This window comes from Peromyscus leucopus, chromosome 3, assembly GCF_004664715.2.
Source record: "Peromyscus leucopus breed LL Stock chromosome 3, UCI_PerLeu_2.1, whole genome shotgun sequence".
In the NCBI taxonomy this organism is placed as follows: domain Eukaryota; kingdom Metazoa; phylum Chordata; class Mammalia; order Rodentia; family Cricetidae; genus Peromyscus; species Peromyscus leucopus.
In genome coordinates, this window is record NC_051065.1 from 66,251,152 (window position 1) to 66,274,420 (window position 23,269).

A 23,269-nucleotide genomic window follows, 5' to 3' on the forward strand; every position below is an offset into this window, starting at 1 on the left:
TTAAAGTTGGGCCGGGCGGTGGTGGCGCACGCCTTTAATCCCAGCACTCGGGAGGCAGAGGCAGGCGGATGGATCTCTGTGAGTTCGAGGCCAGCCTTGTCTATAGAGCGAGATCCAGGACAGGCATCAAAACTACACAGAGAAACCCTGTCTCAAAAATAAAATAAAAAAAAAATAAAACAAAACCTCTAAAACCAGCTGGGTGATGGTGGTGCATGTCTTTAATCCCAGCACTCCAGAGAGGCACAGGCTCCCAGATCTTGTGAAAGGGGCCCCAAAATAGCCTGACCACACAGCAGCCATGACAGGCTTAGGGGCCTAGACACAGCTTCTGTGCCAGGCTTACTGGCAGGCAACACCCAGATCCAGGAAAAGCCTTAAGCTGATACCACCCAGGGATCCACCCAGGGGTGAGGAAGTACCTGACATCCCAAACATTCTAACCATTAGACAAGTTAGTCAGAGACCCTTGAGTCTAGCACACATCTATTTTTTGTTACACAAGTAACACTGTCTCAAAAACAAACAAACATACAAACAAAAGAAAAAAGAAAAAACAAAAATAAACCAAACCAAACCTTAAAGACATAAAAAAATATATTCTGCCTACACTTCATGTCATTAAATATAGCCATATTTCTCTTACTGACGTTTTTTTACCTTTTGCAGTGTTGGAGACCAGACATAGGCCTTCTAGTCGGTAAGAGGTCCTCAACAGTTCTTGTGATGCCTTCCATGCAATTCACAGGGAGGAGGAACTAATTATCTACAAACCTGACCTGTGTGTCTGACCTTTTTCTTCCCACTCCTGCGCTGTTGCCTTAGGACAACCTTTTCTGTTATTAGATAGAGCAAAGACAAATTTTACAGTTTGATGAACTATCCAAACTGTCCTTTGGGACCTTCATTCGGGGTCCCTGGATTCAGGGAGGGCTGGGCAGTGTGTGTGGTGGGAGGGAGGAGAGGGAGGACACACATGTGTTTATCTACAAATCTCCTCTGTCGCTGGCACTGTTTCTCAGGGGATAGCCATCTTTTTCCTGAGTTCGTCAGAGGCCAGAGATACAGAAGGCTTATTAGTCCTGGGTGTGAGTAAGTGTCTAGCAATGAGCTAAACACGCAAGTAGCCTTCACCCAAGCCCAGTGTCGCTGTTTTACACATGAGGGAAGAGAACTCTCGGGAACAGCTGAGTCCTCCACCGATCCTTCTGGACACTGCAGCTTGGTTATTGTTTGGCTTTCCTCACTGGGAACCATCCAGAGCTTGGACAACCTGCACCTGGCCTCTGTTCCCTCCCGTCTGCCTCCGGTCACCCCTCTTGGAACTCTGCTTGTCAAGACAACATGCTGTCTGCTCGAGGGCCTGTGCTTTTGTGTCCTGTCTCTATCTCCTCTGCAAACACTTTCCATTCACTCTGAGTCCTTTTTGGTCCATGTGGCAGTCACCTTATGCCATTGCCTGGGTGACAGTAGCCATGGTGTCTTTACTCTCATTGCCTAGCTCTGTGTTGTCTTGTTTTTTAACTGAATTCACTCATGCACACATTTACTTAGTGTTGAGTCTTCAAACCTGTTCTCCCCTGTTGGAGGCTCTTTGTGAAGTTGGTTTTGGACAAAATATCTATTTTATTATTATATGTATTCATTTTGTAGGGGGAAGAGGCAATCTTGGGCTCTCTTGCTATTGTACTATTTAAAATCCATGTGCCTGACCCTCAAGATTAGCTCACAGTGGCTGCAGGGACTTGTTTGAATGTGAAATGTCACATGAGAGTACTGTCAACACCCAGATGGAAATAAAATTCCATCAACCTGCTGGCAGAAAGAGTTACATGGGACTGTGACTGACCGTTGTATATCGGACGAAACCTGGTCTTTGATGAGATGATCTTAGGCTGTATTATGAGATGCCAAATACTCCTGTCAGTTCTTCCTTTTGCAGAGACATTATTTAACCTACTAAAAGAAAACGATGTAGAGCATTGTGTCTGATTTCAATTTTGGTTTGTTTCTGTGGGGTTTTTAGTGGGAGGGACAGGGTCTTATTGTATATTTTAAACTGGCCTCAGATTTACAAAGGTCTGTCTGCTTTTACCTCTCAGTACTGGTATTGAAGGCGTGCATGCCTGGTAATTTGTTTTTTTAATAGCTCACTGGTAAAACACTGGCTTAGCATTCATAAGTCCCTGCTTTCCAGTCCCAGGGAACACACAAACGCACTGAGTTTGAGACTAGTCTCTGTCTGGTTTTTCTATATTTCAAATGAAGTTAAGAACAGAAATTTGGCAGATGACATATCACAAACATGTCAGGTTGTAAGTCAGCCTCTCTTTTGACTAATTCAGAAACATGTAACTGTAACACTCCTTTACCATCCTCAGCCTGTCTCTCTTCTAAGTATGTTTTCCCTTTCTCCGTGTAGCTCTGGCTATCCTGGAACTCTCTTTAGATCAGGCTGCTCTTGAACTCACGGAGATCTGCCTGCCTCTGCCCCCAGAGTGCTGGGATTAAAGGCGTGTGTCTGTGCCACCATGCCTGACAATTTACTCTTTCTCTGAAGTTTCCCTCCCTTCCCTATGACTGTTGGCCATATGCCTGACCCCTATGTCAGCTTTTAAATGGCAGGATTTCCCCCCCTTTCTCCTCCATTCTCTTCTGCTGAGCAGCAGCTAAGGTTTTACAACTTGCTTGCTCTGGGATTTTTTTCTTTTAAATCAAAACCATCTATTTTATGAATGTGTTGCTCACATGTATGTGCATGCACTAAGTGCATGCCTGTTGCCTGTGGGATCCTCTGGAACTAGAGCTATTGATAGTTATGGATCTGTCATTGTAGATGCTGAGAATTGAACCCAGGTCCTCTGCAAGAACAACAAATGCTCATAACTACTGAACGATCGCTAAGACTCATTCAGGTTTATCTTTCTAAACTCTAATCAAATTTTCCTTTTGCATCCATCCATACACACACACACACACACACACACACACACACACACACACAAACACACGGTTATGTTTTTATAGTTTTTGGAGACAGGATCTCATGTGTTCCAGGCCGGTCTGGAACTCGCTATGTATCTGATAATAAACTTGGATATTATTCTACCTCCACATCCCAAGTGCTGGAAGTCCAGATGTGTGGTACTATATCTGATTTAGGATAATGAATGCATTTATTTGCAACTTGGACAAATTGGAAAGACTCATACTTTCTCTTGTCCTGTTCTGTGGCAGTGTTATAATGCTATAGAAAAGATGAACTAGAAGCCAGAAACTAACTGTCCATGTGCTGCTGCTCTGTGAGATAATATCATCCAGGGAGGCAAGTTCTTCTGGTCTTTCCCTCTCTCTGGCATGGGTCCTGCAGAAATTGTAATTCCTTGGGTATCTATTGCTCCAAGTCTGACAGCTGAAGAAAAGGGCACATGGTCTCTCTGAACATTTCCTTCCCCATCAGGGCATCTGCCTAGGCTACTAAACCGCACCCCTCAGACAGCAAGGTCCTGAGGAAGAGACATTAGCACTGCCACTAGTTCCAATTGTCTAAAAGGACACGGTAGTGGATAAGGACGGCACAAAAAACACTTCCTTTACCCTCTGAGGGCTCTAGAACTGACTTGTCAAAATCAAAGTTACAATAATCTTTTCTTTTTGAGGCCTCCCGAGTTTCCCTTGAATTCCTGATTCTTCTGCCTCAGCCTCAGTCATGGGTATGAGTCACCACATTATAGTAGTTTACTCCCCCTTTCTTTTATTTATTTACTTGTATTTATTTGAGACAGGGTCTCTGCATGTAGTTCTGGAATACACTATGTACACCAAGCTGGCCTCAAATTCAGAGATCTACCCTCTTCTGCCTCCTGAGTGTTGGGATTAAAGGTGTGGGCTACCATTACTGGCTATACTTATTTTTGAGATGGGGGGTCTCAACTCTGTAGTCCAGGTTGACTTTGTGGTAATCCTTCTTGTGGCAATCCTCCTGCTTCAGTCTCCTAATCACCCAGTCTCTAAAGCACAGCATGGTTTAACAATCTTAATTTTATTTATTTATTTATTTATTTATTTATTTATTTAATTTTTGAGACAGAGACTAATTCACATAGCTTAGATTACTGTGAACTCTAGGTAATCTTCCAGAATGCTGGATTATAGGTGTGTGCTGTCACACCCAAGCTCAATCCTAACTAACTTTGTTTTCATTTCTAGGATCAGGCAAGGCTTCCTGTGATTTGTTTGATGGGTTGATCAAGGCAAGGCCCAGGAAGAAATTAAAAAAAGAAGCCATGGGCTTTTCACAGTTACTTTCCTAGCATAATGGGCTTGGGAGATGCCGAAAAAGAAAGACAACCTATGGGTAACCGTGAGGTTACTCTCTAAATGTAAGGATTAAGACAGTGGTAACTTCATTAGCATGTCAATTGAAATGGGAATTTTTTTCAGGAAGAGCAGTTTCTTAGTTAGGGTTACTATTGTTGTGATGAAACATGGTGACAAAGCAACTTGGGCTGTGTGTGGGGTTTATTTGGCTTACAATTCCACATCACTGTTCAACATAGAGGAAAATCAGGGCTGGAATCTGGAGGCAGGAGCTGATGCAGAGGCCATGGAGGAGTGCTGCTTCCTGGCTTGCTCAGGGTCCTTTCTTATGGAACACAGGACCAACAGCCTAGGGGTGGCCCTATCTAGAAAGGGCTGGGTGGTCTCACATCAATCACTAATTAAGAAAATGCCTGGAGCCTGAGAGATGACTCAGTGGTTAAGAAATTGGTGTTTTTCTAGAGGACTTATGTTCAATTTCCAGTACCCACATGGCCGCTTGCAACTGTCTGTAACTCCAGTTCCAGAGCATCTGACATCCTCATATAGACATACTTTCGGGCAAAACACCAATCAATGTTCATAAAATAAAAATAAATAAAAAAATGCCCTACAGGTTTACCTACAGCCAAATTATTTTCTCAGCTGAGGCTCCCTCTTTCTGCTGACTCTAGCTTGTGTCAAGTTGATATAACACTAGCCAGCACAAACAGGTAACAGTTCAATTTCTGTTTAACTTTTGATCTCAGTGATTCCATTTTGAATTTTAGCCCAGCTTGTTTCCCCAGCGAAAAAGCTTCGTCTATAAAAACGACCTGTTGTAATTTTTATCTAACAAGTCTATTAAATAGATGGCAGTAGGCACATTAACAAAATAAAAGTATATACAATATTGTGCTCACAAGGGCACTACTTGAACAACATTCAGAACTCTGGTTATCTTTAGAAGCTTATATACCTTCCCCGCAGGTGAGATTGGGAGAGGATGTGGGCAACTGAGAGCAATCAGAGCATTAGGCCCTCAGAGTCAGGGCAGACTGAGTGTGATGTTGACCTTAGTCCCGAAGGTCAGCTGTTTAATTTTGGAGGTTGAGTCGTTAGGCAGATGAGCTGGGCTTGGGAAAGCCCCACTGGAACTACTGTTTCTCATGACTTAGTAGAAGATATTTTGCAAAATGCCAGAGTGCTCTGTCCAGAGTAAACGGCCTGGTGGAGATTTGTAATGCAAAGCCTATAACCCCAGTTACTTCGGGAGTCTCGAGCTGTAAAGTTCAAGGTCAGAGGTCCACCTGTCTCTGTGGCACCGTGTCTAAAAATAAGAAGGCGGGATAGAGCTCTAGGGTGCGATGCTTGTTTAGCATGCGCGGGGTCTTGCAGTCAATGTCTAACAATGGGGGGAAAAATTCTCCAAAAACCAAAACCAACCAAACAAAAAGAACAAAGAGAAAGAATTCTGTGTGGTGAGACGGTGGTTGAAAATCAAGACACTGAATTCTACTCGGCATTCCATGCTGGTAATGATGGGGCCTCTCCAGCTCCAAATAAGTGATGACGGTTGGGAACGGGGCACAAAGGAGGATCACCTAAGTCGGGGCTGCTTGTCGACCTGGCCGACCTCGCGTGTGCTAGCCTTTCTTCCAAACCTCGGGACTACAACTCTCCACGACCATAGGGCGTGTGACTCACACTAAGCTATCTGATCGCTATCTCCGAACTTTATGGGTCAGTTTCCACCATCAGAGGCTTGAGCGTCCTTCCTCCCTGTCTGCTTCCGGGCAACCGCAGGCCCCCAGGTCAGTCAGTCAGGGTCGCCCATAAGTCGCCGCCAGCTTCGGAGGCCTCCAGGCCTAGGGCTAGCGCAGGGTGGCGCTCCCCGCTCAATTCGGTCGCTTTCGCCTATAGAGACTCCACTGAGGCTCACCGGCCAGGCTGGCCGAACCTTCCCAACGCGCAGCCGGCGCTGTCGAATCCACGCGAACCGGAGCGGGCAACTGCTACTGCGCACGCGTGGCTTCAGGGCCGGGCGGAAGTCGCCGCCGCCGCGCCGCCACCGCATGACGCACTTCCTGTTTGTTGTTGGAGAAAAGGAGAGAAAGGAAAGCGCGAGGAGACGCCGCCACCGCCACCAGCGCAGCTGTCCCAGAGCCGCGAGGAGACCGGCCGCCCGACTCCCCCCCCCTCGCCGGCCGCCGCGTCCTCGGTGAGGGACTTGCGGACTGGGGCGGAGAGCAGGGGTGGCGGTGGCGGGGGAGGAGGGCCGGCGGCTGGGTGCGGATAGGGTGACCTGCTCGGCGCCTGGGACACGGGCGCAGGGAAGCCGGGCCGACAGTGGGGTCGGGACTCCTCGCCAGGGCCAAGCGGGTTCCAGTCCAAGCTGTGGTCTAGAGTCTGGTCCTGAGGCCTAAGTTGTTCCTGGTCCGGGCCGGGTCTAGACTGGGTTCGTGGAAAGCGTCTGCCGAGCCGGCTCAGGCCTAGCCCGGGGCTTAGCCGGGCTCCGCTCCCCTGGCTCCCTGGTCTGCAGTGGCGGTTGGGCCCGGCACGCGCGAGGTCCGCCACAGAGCCACAAGAGTTGGCGAGACCGGTGTCACCCTGTCCTGGCATCCTCAGTGCATTCTGCAAGCAAGGGGTCAGGTGGCATGAGAAGAGCAGGACGGTAGGGGAGGCGCGATCACCGGGCCAGGCTGCCTAGGGGGCCGGGTAGGGAGGGCCAAGGAGGTTTCCAAGCTTCTCCTGGGACTGTTGGGAAGTTTGCTAGGCAACCTTCCTTGCTCAGTTTACTTCCAAAACCCGTTTGCTGTTTGTTAGCCGTGAAGGGTGCTTTGCTTTGTTTGGGTTTATGTAACTAAAGTTTATGTAACTGAAGTTTACATTAATTCTCTTCGGTCTTAATACTCTTCGGTCGTGTCGACAAGGGAACTCTAAACTGCAAGCCTTAAGATTGTCTTGAAAAAAATTTTTGGTGATTTTATTTTACTGAATGGGTTGTTTGTCAGAAGTTTTAAAAGCTTGGTTACCGAAGTTGTGTGTGCACTGTCGAAAGGGGATGGAGGGGACGGTCCCGCCTTTTCAGGCACGCCCAAGTCGGTGGGGAGTGTAGGCCCAGGGCACCACTTTGTTTTTATTAATGTCTTTATTTGAACCATGGATTTGTGGTCAGGTTTTATGGTTAGTAAGTCCCCTGTATCCCCCTCTTTGTAGGCCCTATAATCTAGGGAATTGAGCTCCGGACTTTTCTGCTTGCTAGGGAAGTGATAGCTACATTAAGGCACCTGCTTTAATAGAAAAAGGAGGGAACGGTCCTAAAGAAAATGCATGCTGGATGTTTGAACTTAGTCTGTTGTTGGTAGTGAAGTAAACCTCACGCCAGACCTAGAGATATCTGAAAGGAATTGAGCGCATCTGTTACCGGACTCCCTTATTCTCTGGGATGTCACCACCACAGGGAGAATTGCCCTCCGGTGTGTGACTACTACGGCTGTCTGTGATCAGTGCAGACACTTGCAGTGAACTGCATTTGGAGCTTTGGAATTGAGGAAAAAGAAGAGATTTGGGAAGAAATGCTGCCTTCGTGTAGGTATGCGTGATTTGGTAGAAAAGAAAACAAAAAGTTTGTAAAGTATGTTTCCTCTTCCATTCGCTGTTTGGCACAGGCAGACTTCTGAAAAATTGGCTTCTCTTGTGTCTGTATTTTGAAGGAGAAGTTGGCCTTGTATTTTGAGACACGAGTTCTGTGTAGCCCTGGCTGTCCTGGAACTCGGCAGTGTATGAATTCTGAGATTTGCCTGCCTCTGCCTCCCCAGTGCTGGAATTAAAGGGGTGCCCCACCACACCCGGCTAAGTTGGCTTTTAAAATACTTTTATTTGTGTGTGCATATGAAAAGTGTGTTCTGGCACACTAATGGGAATCCTCCATCCATCGATCTCTCTTTCGCTAGTACTAACTCTCTGCATTTATATAGCTTACAGTACTGGATCTGAATTTGTTTTTTGGACTTTAGGGTCTTACTGTGTAGCCCTGGAACTCAGTGATCAGTATGATTGCCTTTCAAGTGCTGGGCTTAAGCCACCATACCCTTTTTTCCGTTATTTTCTTTTGGCTACAGGTTTCACTTTTTAGCTGTAGTTGGCTTAGAACTTGCTATGTAGATGAGGATGGTCTGGCGTTCACAGATCCACCTGTCTCTGCTTCCAGAGTGGTGGAGACAACAGTAGTGTTTCACCATGCTTGGCCCAGAGTACAACTATTGGAGTTACTTCCCTCCTTTCATGGGTTCCTGGGGTGGAACTTAAGTTGTCAGACTTGTGGGACCGAATTATTTGGCCAACAGGTGTTTTTTTTTTTTTTTTTTTTTTTTTTTTTTTTTTTTTTTTTTTTTTTTTTTTTTTTTTTTTTGAGAAGGGATTCTTCGTGTAATAGTCCTGGCTGTCCTGGAATTAACTCTGTAGACCAAGGCTAGCCTCAGACTCAGAGATCCCCCTTCCTCTGGGAGAACTTGGCTTTGGAAGTTGGCTTTGTGCAGTGAAAGATGGAATCACATCACTCAGTTTAGAGTGGAACATTTTGGTGGCACACACCTTTCATTGAGCACTGGGTGGCAGAGCCAGGTGGAGCTCAAGTTCAAGGCCTGGTTTACAGATGGAGCTTAGGAATGCCAGGATACACAGAGAAGCCATCTTGGCAAAAAGAAAGAAATCATTGCCTGAGGCAGGGACAGGCCAGTCCACTCCACTCTGCCTCCCGACTGCCTTTAATCATAGCACTCGGGAGGCAGAGTGGAGTGGATCTCTGAGTTCCAAGGCTATCCTGGTTTACAGAGTTGAGTTCTAGGCTAGCCGGAGCCACACAGAGAAACCCTATCTCTAAGAACCAAAACAAACAATTTTTTTCTTATTGATTATCAGCATTAGATGTGTGAGATATTTGGGTTAAGGACAGACAAATAGTATACTGGGGTGGTGAATATTCTTTTGTACTTTGAAGACTGAATTAGGAATTTCTCTGAATAGTGGCTCCACTATTCAGTCCTAGCTGTCCTGGAACTCGATTTGTGGACCAGATCCTCCTGCCTCTGCTTCCCAAGTGCTGGGATTAAAGGCGTGTGCCACCACCGTGCTATTGTGGCTCCACTTTTTAAGTGGTCCTGTTAGTATTAAGTGGTAGTACCGTTTCCCTGTGTAAACCAGCAGCATTGTGTCCATAACAACTAGCAGAACCCAGATTAGGGCTAGTCTAGTCTAGTCTAGTCTAGCACATCCTGAGAATTTTGAAGAAGGTACTTCGTTATCACTGTCCACTAGATACCTGGTATGACAGAGTGTCTTTTTTTTTTTTTTTTTGGTTTTTTTCGAGACAGGGTTTCTCTGTAGCTTTGCACCTTTCCTGGAACTCACTGTAGTCCAGGCTGGCCTTGAAATCACAGAGATCCACCTGGCTCTGCCTCCCGAGTGCTGGGATTAAAGGTGTGCACCACCACCGCCCGGCTTGACAGAGTGTCTTTTACATTTAAAAAAAAAAAAAAACTTTAGAATTTATTTATTTTTATTTTATGTGCATTGGTGTGTTGCTGTGAGTGTTGGGCCCCCTGAAACTGGAGTTACAGACAGTTGAGCTGTCACGTGGGTGCTGAGAATTGAACTCAGGTCCTCTGAAAGAGTAGTCAGTGCTCTTTAACTACTGAGTCATCTCTCCAGCCCGTCTTTTACCTTGTTTAATGCTTAAGGATGCTCAAACATTCTTAGACCACTTCTGATGCCTTCCCAAAGAGCAAGGGACTATAACAGTATCAGCCTTTTTACTTAATTGTATTTAACTCCTTTGTTTTAGATAGAGAGTCTCAGGTACTTTAGGCTGGTCTGGAACTCATTCTGTACCCAAGAATGACCTTGAATTCCTCCTGCTTTCACCTCAAAACAGCTGGGATACAGGTATGTGTCCCTATGTCCAGCTTTGCAGGATTCTTAAAAACTGACTTTGCAATGGTCCTATCCTATGTTAAAGCCTGATTAAATTCACCCAGGACACCATCTGGTGGTGAAGGGCCTGCAATTGCAGATGTTGAGTGTGTAGGAGGGATTAATGGTGAATTAATGTTATACTTCTTTTCTCACATACAGAATTTAAGAGAGAGTTTAACCTTGGGAGTAAAGCCAAGGTCCACGGGCTGTGTACTGTGGGTCTGTGATACCAGTATTCGAGAGGGTGTAAGGCAGGAGAATTTTAGGTGAAAGCCATCTTGGTCTGTATAGTGAGATCCTATTTCATTAAGAAGAGAACAAGCAAAATCATGAGGTTAATGAGAAGAAAGAGGAGCTGGTACAAAGAATGTGACAGAAATAATATCATCGTGCTAGTGAGAGGATTCAGCAAGGTAAAGCATACACTGCCTGAGGACTAGAGTTTGATCCCTGGGACCCACAGAAGGGTGGAAGGAGAGAATTGATTCCTTAAAGTTTTGTTGTGGACGCCATGCGTGCCCCTCCCTCCCTCAGTAAGATCCAGTAGGAGGGAGAAATGGGCTGTTTTCTCCTGAGGCCACCATCACACACAGGGTTGTATGCTTTGATTTCTGAGTGCTCCCTAGGCACTGCTTAAAACTGTTCAAGTCCCTTCATAAACTGCAACTGTGTTTTAAAAAAGGGGTTGGGAGAACTGAATGCCTGGAGCAGGCACGCTTTCTTTATTTTTCCTTTTTTTCTCTTTTCTTTTGGTGTTTTGAAATGGGGTTTCTCTATGTAGTCCTGACTGTCCTGGAACTCTCTCTGTAGACCAGGCTGGCCTTGAATTCACAGATCCACCTGCCTTTGTCTCCTGAGTGCTAGAATTAAAGCCACTGGGAGAGACAGGGTCTCTGTAGTCCTGGCTGTCCTGGTTGAACAGAATAGCCTCAAACTCACAGACATCCTCCAGTCTCTGCCTCCCATGTGCTAGCAAAGCATTAAAGGAGTGCACCACCATGCCTGGCTTAGGAATTTTGTTTTTATTAGATTATGCTATGAATATAAGGTGTTTTGCCAAAGTTTTAGATAGTTAAGGAAGATCACACTTGACTACTTCCATATTACTCTCCTACCTGAGAACGCAAAATGCTAAAAATACTTGTATCTCCTAGGATCACAGTGTTCATCCAAGAGGTTTCAGTTTGTATCTATTTCTAAAGCTATTTGGCTATAGCCTGGTTTTCTCTTAAAGTGACTTTCTAATCCAAGTCATAAGGACCCTATGGGCATTCTGAATAAACAAAGACTGTAGCTTCTGGCTTCAACACTGCTGAACTGTATTGTATTAAAATGCCTGAGTATTTTAGGAATGTTGAGCCTTCAGAAGGGTGGTTTCCTTACGAGGCATGCCATGTTTATCCCCTGTAAAGTTTTTATTTTTTGGGGGGGAGGGGAAAGGGGGATGATACATTGGACATTTAAAATGAGGACCTGAAAAATGTTGCATGTGGGTATGTGCATGTGCTTGTGTAGGCCAGAGGTAGCAAGCTGTTGGGTGTCCCCATTGCTTTCATCGTTCTTTCTTTCTTTCTTTCTTTCTTTCTTTCTTTCTTTCTTTCTTTCTTTCTTTCTTTCTTTCTTTCTTTCTTTTCTTTTCTTTTCTTTTCTTTTCTTTTCTTTTCTTTTCTTTTCTTTCTTTTTTTTGGTAAAGGTCTCCCACGGAATTGGGCTTACCAGTTGGCTATGCTAGCTGGGCATTGTGCCACACAGATTTGCTTGTGTCTATCTCCAGGTCTGCCATACTGGCTAAATAAATGTGTGTGCTAGGGATCTGAACTCGGTTCTAACTGCCTGCTTGGCAGGCACTTTAATGACCTAGCAATCTTCCTCTACCACACCCTACCTCCCAACCCCAGGATTTTTTCCCAGTGGGAAGTTTTGAGACAGGGTCTCACTAAGTTGTTCAGACTGGTCTCAAAACTTGTTCCATTGGGAGGTACCCAGGCAGTGGGACTGGGACCTGTCCTTAGTGCATGAGCTGACTGTTTGGAACCTGGGGCTTATGCAGGGACACTTCCCTCAGCTTGGGAGGAGGGGACTGGAAAAAAAAAAAAAACTTGAGTAGCTGCAATTACACACTTGTCAGGTTGAGAGTTACTGTTTTTGTCAAATGTTTCCGTGGCTTGGAAATCCACCCCTGCCTCAGCCTACTTGGTGCTAGCTTTTGTAGGCCTGCCTTACCTGGCCTGGGCTTCATATTTGCCTCTTGCTATTATTCTGTCAAGCAAATAGTACTGCGTTAAGTTTGTGTGATGCCACAACATAAATTAAACTCTGCTTGTGATTTTTAATTATTATTTTTTTCCTGAAAATGTATTGCTGGCTGGCCTGTAGTTGAATATGCATAGTATACTAGGCTAAGTTTGAACACATACTTGCCTGCAAAGTGCCTAGATTAAAGGTGTCTGCCACCATACCTAGTAAAACTTATTAAATATTTTTTTCTTCTTGGAGACAGGATTTCTATGAAGCCCTGGCTGGGTTGGGACTTATTATGTAGACTATGCTAGCTGTAAACTCAAAAACATCTCCTTACAACTAGAAAAAATCATCCTGAGTGAGGTAACCCAAACCCAGAAAGACAGTCATGATATGTACTCACTCATAAGTGGATTCTAGATATAAAATAATGAAAAATCAGACCACAACCCATAGAACCATGGAGACTATATATATAGCATGGAGGTCCTTAGGACGACTGTGGCTTATAATAAATTTCCGTTTTACTCAATTATTGAAAAAAAAAAATAGCCAAATGAATGGAAACACATGAACTATGAACCAAAGGCTGAGGGGCCCCCAGCTGGATCAGGCCCTCTGAATAGGCGAGACAGTTGATTGGCTTGATCAGTTTGGGAGGCAACTAGGCAGTGGGACCAGGTCCTGTGCTCATTGCATGAGTTGGCTGTTTGAAACCTGGAGCTTATGCAGGGACACTTGGCTCAGTCTGGGAGGAAGGGACTGGACCTGCCTGGACTGAGTCTACCAGGTTGATCGCAGTCCTCAGGGGAGGATTTGTCCTGGAGGAGGTGGGAATGGGGGGTGGGCTGGGGGTAAGGGGAGGGGGTGGGAGGAGGGAGAATAGGGGAACCCGTGGCTGATATGTAGAACTGAATGGTATTGTAAAACAAAATAAATAATTTTTTTTTAAAAAAGAACTACCACAGACCCGGTGGTCTAAAAAAAAAAGCCAGACACAGACTCCTCCCCTGTCCTTCTGCTCCTCCCCCCCCCACTATCTCTTTCTGCACATGCCTCTTCCCAGACCTGGTTACTCTTTTCAGTCCCCCCCCCCCCTTCCTCCTAATACAGTTCTGATACTGGGGGAAAAAAACCATCTCCTTCTGCTTCCAGAATTCTGGGGTTAAAGATGTTTACCACCACACCTGGCCTACTTTGCTGTTTGTTAAGATAGGGGGGGGTGGTGGTGGTGGTGGTGGTGGTGGTGGTGGTGGTGGTGGTGGTGGTTGGTGGTGGTGGTGGTGGTGCACTCCTTTAGACACAGCACTTAGGAGGCAGAGGCAGACAGATAGATCAAAAAAAAAAAAAAAAAAAGAAAAGAAAAGAAACAAGAAACAGAAACAAGAGAAAGGAAAAAAGATAGCTGAGAGTCTTTATTTAGTGGCTATGGCCTGGAATTAGGATACTCCTTTTCAGTATTGATCTTTGTTGTGGGAAAGGAAGAAAGCTATTTTGTTAGTGACCTGGGCGATTGACTTCTTCCTTCCTTCCTTCCTTCCTTCCTTCCTTCCTTCCTTCCTTCCTTCCTTCCTTCCTTCCTTCCTTCCTTCCTTCCTTCCTTCCTCTCTTTCCCCCCTCCCTTCCTCCCTTTCTCTCCCCTCCCTCCCTCTCTCCCCTCCCTCCCTCCCTCTCTCCCCTCCCTCCCTCTCTCTCTCTCTCTCTCTCTCTCTCTCTCTCTCTCTCTCTCTGAGATAGGGTTTCTTTGTGTAACAGCTGTAGATGTCCTGGAACTCACTTTGTAAATCAGTCTGGCCTCTAACTCACAGAGATCTGCCTGTTTCTGCCTCCCAAGTGCTGTAATTAAAGACTTGTGCCACCACCGCCCAGCTGCAAGACTTATTTCTTGACAACAACAAACCCCCGCCCCCACTGTAGTGCCAGCATTTTCTGAGATGCTAGATGGAAAGACCTTTGATATAGGGCCTCCCTCATGTTCAGTAATGAGGTCTGTCCTATATGGTAAAAGCTTAGTAGGCGGATGGCTAAAATTTGGGACAGAGTTTGTGAAACTATGTACTTTTGAGGCCCTTGACTCCTGAAATTATGTGTATCCTACAAGAAAGGGACATGTATTGCTGACACATTCCTGTTGGGCATACATGCTCTATCCTTAAAGAAAATGAGGCGGGGCTGGAGTGATAGCTCAGCCATTAAGAGCAGTGACTGCTCTTCCAGAGGACCTGGGTTCAATTCCCAGCATCTAAATGACAGCTCACAACTATCTGTAACTCCAGCTCCAGGGGATCTGGCACCTTTACACCAGTGTGAATTAAAAAAGAAACAAAAAACAGCGGTGGGGTGGGACCTAGAGAGATGACTCAGCAGTTAAAGAGCATTGACTGCTCTTCTAGAGGACCTGGGTTCAATTCCCAGCACCCATGTGGTAGCTTACGACCATCTATAACAGGATCTAATTCCCTCTTCTAGCATGCAGAACTCTTAATACATAAAATATAAACAAAATATTTTAAAAAAACAGGGTAAGAATGGAGTGTGGTTGTACACACACACTGTTTAGCCCAGCTCTCAGACAGGCAGGTGTATCTGTCAGTTGATTGTAGAGAGCAATACTGTGAGAGTAGAAATAAGGGGCAGCTTTCCTGGAAATTTTCTCTAAAGGAACCTCATGACTTAGCAAAAGTTGCCTTAGATTTGGTTGTTGAATTGGTAGAGTGCTTGCCTATCATGTTTAAGACATGATTGCCATCACCAACACTCTTAAATGACTTGAGGGCTGGAGCGATGGCACAGTTAACAGCTGGTGCTGCTGTTGCAGGGCATCTGAGTTCAGTTACCCGCACTCACACCCAGCTCACAAGGACCTGTAACGCAAGCTCCCAGAGATGCAACCTTGAGTCTCCTTAGGCACCTGCATTCATATATAGGTTCAAAATTAAAAAAAAAAAAAATCTTTGTAATTTACATTACCTGGAGTCCTACCATTAGAATGTACTTTAAAATTAGAACCAGGTGTGGTGGTGCACACTGTAGGAGTTCGAGACCAGCCTGGTCTACACCAGCCTGGTCTACAGAGTGAGTTTCAGGACAGCTAGGGCTGCTCAGAGAAACTCACCACCCCAATTATTATTTTTTAAAATATTCACAAACACACGGGCAATGGTGGCATACACCTTTAATCCCAGCACTTGGGAGGCAGAGGCAGGCGGATATCTAAGTTCGAGGCCACTTTGGTCTACAGAGTGAGTTCCAGGAAAGGTGCAAAGCTACACAGAGAAACCCTGTCTCAAAAAAACAAAAAACAAAACAAAAAAATTCATACACAAAATTATTTTAAAAAAAATTAAAAACACATCTATATAGCAGTATCAGCATCAGGAGTTCAAGAACAACCTGGACTACTACCAGATCCTCTAAAAAAAGAATCTCCCACCTCCCCTGCAAAAAAAAATACCGAATGTGGGTGTGGGAGGTATGGGGAGAGAGAAAAACAGACGCTAAGGTATTCATATTTTACACAAGGTTCTAACTCAGACAAGGAAATCAACTTTCCAGTATCTCCTAAGCCACTCCTGGTTTGACTCAAAACATTCTTGGGGCCAGCAAAACCACAAACCATGTAAATAAAAAGGTACCTGCTGCACAAACCTGAAGACTTACCTGCCTTTGATCCCCAGACACATACCAACACAGAGCGAGACGTTTTCCTCTGCATGCTGTGATATACTTGTGCCTGAAATTCATATACTAACATGCATAGCAAAAGTTTTATTTATTTAGTTACACTCATGATATTCATTAATTATACTCATATTAATTACATTTGTGGTATTCATTGATTACATTTGCATTATTCAATAATTATATTTGTTATTCATTGATTACATTAAATGTATTGATTTATTACATTCATGAGATGGCCTGATACTACTGTCCGTTTGTGGGGTTTTTCCATCACACAAAATTCTGTACTTAGGAAATCATTGCTCTATATTCCTTTCTTTCTTCTCCATCTTTTTGTTTTTCGAGACAGGGTTTCTCTGTGTAGCTTTGTGCCTTTCCTGGATCTTGCCCTGTAGACCAGGCTGGCCTCGAACTCACAAAGATCCGCCTGCCTCTGCCTCCGCCTCCAGAGTGCTGGGATTAAAGGCATGCGCCACCACTGCCGGCTCTTTTTTTTTTCCCTCCATCTTGAGATAACATCTAATCTTTCTGTCTCTGAATTTGTATATTCTATATATTTCATGTAATACAGTTCTATAGTATTTGTCCTTTTTTTGAACGTAAAAACATTTTATGTACAACTGCAGGAGAAAAAATATGCAGATAGCTTGAACATAAAAACAGGTTATAATTTAAAAGTCCAGGGTTATTTATTTATTTATTTATTTATTTATTTATTTATTTATTTTTATTATCAGCTTGATACAGTATAAATTCTTATCCTAATAGTGAAATATTTGATTGAGGCTTGCCCAGTATGAGTAAAACCAAAACTTATAAGCCACAGTCATCCTAGGGTCCCCCCTGCTATATAGCCTCCCTGGTTCTGTGGGTTGCAGTCTGATTGTTCTTTGCTTTATATCTAGAATCCATTTATGAGTGAGTACATACCATGTTTGTCCTTCTGAGTCTGGGTTACCTCACTCAGGCTGATATTTTCTAGTTCATCCATTTGCCTGCAAATTTCATGCTGTCATTGTTTTTCTCTGCTGAGTAGTACTCCATTGTGTATATGTACCACATTTTCTTAATCCATCCTTCAGTTGAGGGGCATCTAGGTTTTCAGGTTCTGGCTATTACAGATAGTGCTGCTATGAACATAGCTGAGCATGTATCTTTGTGGTATGAATCAGCATTCCTTGGGTATATGCCCAAGAGTGGTATGGCTGGGTCTTGAGGTAGTTCGGATTCCCAATTTTCTGAGCAACCGCCATACTGATTTCCACGGTGGTTGTACAAGTTTGCATTCCCACCAACAGTGGAGGAGTGTTCCCTTTGCTCCACATCCTCTCCAACATTGACTGCCATTGGTGTTTTTGATCGTAGCCATTCTGACAGGTGTAAGGTGGTATCTCAGAGTCGTTTTGATTTGCATTTCTCTGATGATTAAAGATGTTGAGCATTGCATTAAATGTCTTTCAGCCATTTGTGATTCTTTTGAGAATTTTGTTTAGCTCTTTAGCCCATTTTTAAATTGGATTGTTCAGTATTTTGACGTCTAGTTTCTTGAGTTATATATATACACACATATATACATATATATATACACACATATATACATATACACACTTTGGAGATCAGTCCTCTTTCAGATGTGGGGTTGGTGAAGATCTTTTCCCATTCTGTAGGCTGTCTTTTGTCTTATTGACCGTGTCTTTTGCCCTACAAAAGTGTCTCAGTTTCAAGAGGTCCCAGGGTTATTTTAAACAGTAAAATGTTTTCTCAGTGGTAGAGTGCTGAGTGCTGTCTAGTATATGGGAGGTCCAAGTTGAATGCCTAGCTAGCACCATCAAATGCCACTCCTCCAACACAATGAGAGTTGAGGGGACTTTGACCTTTTTCCTTTTTCTTCCCCCCACCCCCCTTTTAATTTTTTGAGACAGGGTTTCTCTTTTTAGCTCTGGATACCCTGGACTAGCACTCTTGAACTCAAGATCCACCTGTGTCTGCCTCCATAGTGCTGGGATTAAAGCAGTTTCCCGCCATGCCTGGCTGAGTTTTGACTTTTGATTGTCAGATATCTGGGGGACAGTACATTGGGAATGGGCTTCTGGTGGGTGCTCTGGATTCAAATAGGACAAAAACTTTGTTCCTTGTTAATGTCTAGTGTATATTTGGGTGCTGGATAACATTTTAGTATTTTACTGGTTTGTTGTGGCTAGTCTAAAGTCATCCTAAGTGGCTAAGCAACTTTGAGTTGACATTGTAGAATAATACATATAATAGTATTGGTCATGAGTTGCTTGTTTGAAGTGTGTTTTGGCAGGCTGACGTCAGTGTACTATCATCTTGGAGAAGTGAACCAGTCTGTGGTCCTCCTTAGGACAGGTTCCTTGCGCTTTCCCGGCACTCCAGTGGTAGTCTTTTCTCAATAGTCCCGCTCTTCACTTCTGTTTGTTTGCACGTGCTCGCCCTTTGTTCATTGTTGCTTGCTTTTCTGATCTTAGTTCAGTATTTTGCTGTATGCAGTCATCTTAGTAGAAGCACTGTCAACTGGAAACCCCCCCTCCCCCATACTTAGTGGCCCCTGCTGGGCATTCCTGTATTGAAAGAGTAAAAACTGGAAGACAAAGTCAAAGCTTGGTTTTTAGTAATCTCAGCAGAAAAGGCCAACAGTTAGTTGGAAAAAGGACAAAGGGTAGATAAGCAGCTCATAGTAATCAAAGCTGTAGGGTTTTTTCCCCCTTCCAGACTTTATGGACACAAGCTTGCCATACATATATCATGCATGCAAAGCATGTATGCTTGTCTGGGCTTGTGCATTTTGGGCAGGTGCTTTGCCTCAGAGCCACATCCTCTGTAGGTGGTACTAGCATGTAAAGGTGCTTAACTACCAGGGCTTTTTCTTTTGTCATTTTGACATAGAGGCCAAAGTAGCACAAGATGAGCTTGAAGTCCTTACCTAGGTTTCCCCTCTGGAGTGGATGAGATTAAAGGCCTGTGTGCCTCTATCACTTCATTTTTGGCAGTACTAGAAATTGAACCCAGGCCCTCTGGTATGCCAGAATAGCCCTCTACTCACTAAGTGACACATGAAAAAAGATGGAATAGGGACAGAATTGTTTCTGAAGCTGATAGTAAGGTCAAAATGAAAAGTAGTTCCACCTCTGGCTGTTGAGCTAAAATAGTGTTTGGGTAGAACCCAGAGTCTTGAATATTTAGCCAAACAACCTTCTTGTCAAGTACTCTGCCACCAGGGCAGTGACACCCCCTCCCCCAGTTCAGAGTCATTTGTTTATATGTTCATTTTTATATATTTGATAGCCTTGTTCTTCAGATCCTGTTTCTCTCCCTCAGTGCTGGTCCTGAGTTGCTGGGAACTGACCCCGGGACTCTGTTCAAGCATCTGCCATCCAAACTCCATCTTCATCCCAAGGTCTTGAACATCTGCCATAGTCAAGCAAGTAGCTAGGATTATCGGTCTGTACCGCTAGTCCCTGCTGTGATGGAGCAGTCCTACAACCTAACCAAAGACTTTCTTCCTTAGCAGTGCACCTGCCTCAGGCTGCCACCCCACTGTCTCTTGGGGCCACCCTCCCCAACTAAGAAGGTTCTTACTTGGGGTGCTGCTGTCTTCAGGGGACTTTCAGCAATGTCCTTTTATGAGTGTGAGGTGGGGGGGAGGAGATGGTCTCACTGTGCACCTCTGGCTGCCGCTAGGATCAGAGGTGTGCCCCACCATGCTTAGCTTCTAGCAATGTCTTAAATGGTCACAATTTGGATATGTGGGTGCTTTGTTTGGTACCTGAAGAGTAGAGGTCAGATACCCACTAAACCTAAAAGTACAAGGAACAGACAAGACACCTGATCCACATCCACAGAGAGGCTAAGGATGGGAGGAAAGGGCAATGAATATCTTGACTCATTTGTTAGGTATTTCTCAGGAGACCCTTGTTTTGGTTTATTTTTGGTGGTTCCAGGCAAATGTTCTTCCAGCAAGTTGGATACCTCCAATAGGAATATGACAGGTACCAAGAGAAATTGTTAGATTAGGAAAATGATTAATTGATACATTAAAAGATTAATTTTGATTTAAGATCTCACCATCTAATGCTGGCTGGCTTAGATCTGCCTGCCTCTGCCTCCCCAGTACTGGAGTTAAAGGTGTGTCCCACTATGCCTGATTTTTAAAAAACTTGCCCAACTTGTAATTCACAAGCGTTTGCAGTATGATTTGGTTGTGCTGTCCTAGTAGAAATATTCGCCAGCAGGAAGAAAAATCTCTCTTTTGGTCATCTCTCCATCACTATTTTTTGAGGCAGACTCACTATCTAACCTTGGATAGCTTAGAACTTGTTATGTAGACCAGGCTGACTTAAAAACTCAGAGATCCAGCCGGATTGTAGCGGTGCACATCTTTAATTCCAGCGCTGGGGGCGGGGAGGGGGGAGGGGCAAGGGATCTCGGATCTCTGAGTTTGAGGCCAGCCTGGGCTACAGTGAGTTTCTAGGACAGGCTCCAAAGCTACACAGAGAAAACAAAAACAGAACAGAACAAAACAAACAAAAACCTCAAGAGATCCCCAGAGGGAGGTTAAAGGTATGCACCATCACACACCCCAACTATAGTTTGCATTTTTTTTTTTTTTAAGATTTATTTATTTATCATGTATACAGAAGAGGGCGCCAGATCTGATTACAGATGGTTGTGAGCCACCATGTGGTTGCTGGGAATTGAACTCAGGACCTCTGGAAGAGCAGTCGGTGCTCTTAACCTCTGAGCCATCTCTCCAGCCCCAGTTTGCATTTTTGGTAGGGCAAATGTACATTTGAGTTTTTGTTTGCTAGTACTGATGTTTGTTTAGAATTGGAAGGTAGTTTTAAAATTAAGTGTTGGCAGGCAGTGGTGGCAAACACCTTTAGTTCTAGCACACAACAGGCAGAGGCAGAGTTTGAGGCCAGCCTGGTCTGCATATCAATTTCCAGTACAGCCAGGGCTACACAGAGAAACCGTGACTTGAAAAACCAAAACCAAACCAACCCAAAAGATGTTTTTCCATTTGTTTGTTTTCTGAGACAGGATCACCACATGTGTCTCTGGTTGGCCACAAACCTGTTTCAGACCATGCCCTAAATCCCTGATCCTCTTACCACACCAAACTTGCTATAAGCTGGGGGAGAGCTCTTAAACTTTCTTTGGTGATGTCCTCTGGCTTCTTTTTGTAACTCCTTCCTGCTCTTAACTGACACTAGTCAGTACAATTAGTGATTGTTCTCTTAATTTCACCGTTGACTTAGAGTCCCTTGTGGCTGGTATTGCTTAGTACATTACACGTGGGAGTCTCTGTCTTCATTGAGAAGAAGGTGGCCCAGAGGCTCCAGCAGGAGTAAACGTTACAGACCATGCAGAAGAGAGGGGAGCTGGAGATGTTTGGAAGAATGATTGATAGGTATTACTTGTGAATAATTTCTTTGCTTATATGGTGGGTGTAACAACATTGGTGAGTTAATCAAGGTAGAGTTTGCTAAAGAAAGGCATGCTGTGTGGTGTGGGGAGGCTTAAGAGTTAAGTCTCTTCTGCTTGCTCTATTTGAGACAACCTGCTCAGCGTCCAAGTGTCTATTTTGCACAGTCATGTGCCTGTTTACTGGGGTTAGGCTTCCATTTGGGACTGAGGGTGTTCTGTAAGGAGAGAAAGATGATGAGAGGAGACTTTGAACTCCCTTCAGTGAGGAAGTTGGCAGACCTGAGAAGACAGGAAAGAGATTTGGAAGTCAGGAGAGCTCTCAAATTACACAAGTAGTACTGGGAGGCTTAGGTTCTGAGTTCCTGAGCTTACATTGGGTGATTTCAAATGATAGGTAGAAGTGGAAATAAGTGAATTAAGGCTGTGGAGAAATAGTTAACTGGCATTGACCATTTCAAGGGGTTTGGTGGTTGACAAATTGGCAACTCTAGCAAAGTGTCAAGAGTTTTCCAGATTGTTTAACTCAAGGGGTACTCTTTATTTAAGATGAACAGCATTTGTTGGGCAGTGATGGTGCACGTCTTTAATCATAGCACTTAGGCAGAGGCCCACCCCCCCCCCCAAATGCTGCTTCACATCCTTTGCAGCTACAACTCTGGATCACTTAATGAGGTAGGGAGGGAAGAGGTGTTGGTTTTTGTGCTCCTTTTTTTTACTGATGAGCCCTTTTGGTTTCTGGTAGACACAGTTGTGCGGTTGGGTTGTGTGGGAGTTGATTGCTTTTTCAGCCACCAAGTTTGGTTGGCTTGGCAGGACTAGCTGAACTTACTCTGCTGCTATCCTATGTCTGTGTCAGTGTAAAATTATATAAAATAATTATTTTTTTATTTTTTGGTTTTTCAAGACAGTTTCTCTGTGTAGCTTTGGTGCCTGTCCTGGATCTCTCTCTGTAGCCCAGACTGGCCTCCAACTCACAGAGATCCGCCTGGCTCTGCCTCCTGAGTGCTGGGATTAAAGCCCTTTGCCACCACCGCCCGGCTTAATTTTTATATTTTTAAGATTTACTTTATGTGTATGAATGTTTTTGCCTGCATGTATTATTGTATGCAGTGTGTGTGTGCCTGGAATGGGGTTACAGATGGTTGTGAGCTACCATGTGGTTCTGGGAGTTGAACCTGAGTCTTCTTGCAAGAGCAACATGCACTCTTAACTCCTGAGCCTTCACTCCAGCCCCTAAATTTTTAAAACTTTTTATTATTTTCTTAAGATTTATTTATTATGTACACAGAAGAGGGCACCAGATCTCATTACAGATGGTTGTGAGCCACCATGTGGGTGCTGGGAATTGAACTCAGGACCTCTGGAAGAGCAGTTGGTGCTCTTAACCTCTCTGAGCCATCTCTCCAGCCCAAATTTTTTAATTTTTAATTTTAGGTTTTTTTTTTTTTTTTTGGTTTGTTTTTGAGACAGGGTTTCTCTGTGTAGCCTTAGCTGTCCTGGATCTCACTCTGTAGACCAGGCTGACTTCAAACTCACAGAGATCAGCTTGTTGTTTCTGCTGAGTGCTGAGATTAAGGGAGTGTGCCACTATCAGCAGGACCAGTTATGGTTTTTTTTTTTCTTT

At 44.4% G+C, this 23,269-nt stretch overlaps 1 protein-coding gene across 5 annotated transcripts in view; it reads left to right on the forward strand.

Moving 5' to 3' along the window:
* The first annotated feature begins 6,318 nt into the window (after positions 1-6,318).
* Positions 6,319-23,269, forward strand: part of Dnajb6 (DnaJ heat shock protein family (Hsp40) member B6) — a 57,238-nt gene continuing 40,287 nt past the window's right edge. For 2 of the 5 annotated variants that reach the window (XM_028864188.2, XM_028864187.2), the window contains exon 1: positions 6,319-6,520. The gene's annotated coding sequence lies outside the window, so the exon portion shown is untranslated. The remainder of the gene's footprint in view (positions 6,521-23,269) is intronic. The other 3 variants (XM_028864184.2, XM_028864185.2, XM_028864186.2) reach the window with 2 other exon arrangements.